Source organism: Penaeus monodon, chromosome 31 (genome assembly GCF_015228065.2).
Source record: "Penaeus monodon isolate SGIC_2016 chromosome 31, NSTDA_Pmon_1, whole genome shotgun sequence".
Lineage (NCBI taxonomy): Eukaryota > Metazoa > Arthropoda > Malacostraca > Decapoda > Penaeidae > Penaeus > Penaeus monodon.
In genome coordinates this window covers 14,412,504-14,412,831 of record NC_051416.1, presented here as the reverse complement: position 1 = coordinate 14,412,831, position 328 = coordinate 14,412,504, and positions in this window count along the sequence as shown.

Here is a 328-nt window from a genome sequence, read left to right as displayed (position 1 = left end):
CCCTGTCTTCTTCTGGTAAAAACGCTCAGTGTTTTTATAGATCTGACCGCGATCTGTCAGTAAAGTGACTTGTGTTTAAAACATTTTATTGTATAAGCTGTTTCTCTTTCAATATTTTTTGACAACATTATGGAATTTATGTAGATCGGCGCAAAGTGCATGCATAGGATTTTTTCGCATTAAAATACAACGTACATATTAATATCAAAGAGCAATGCAAAGCAGATGACTGCAGTTTTGATTTATACATCCGAAGATGATCTAGCTTACTTAACATTTTTGCAAGCTAATTTGATATCGTTTTGCGTAATCAGCTTGCGAATTTTGA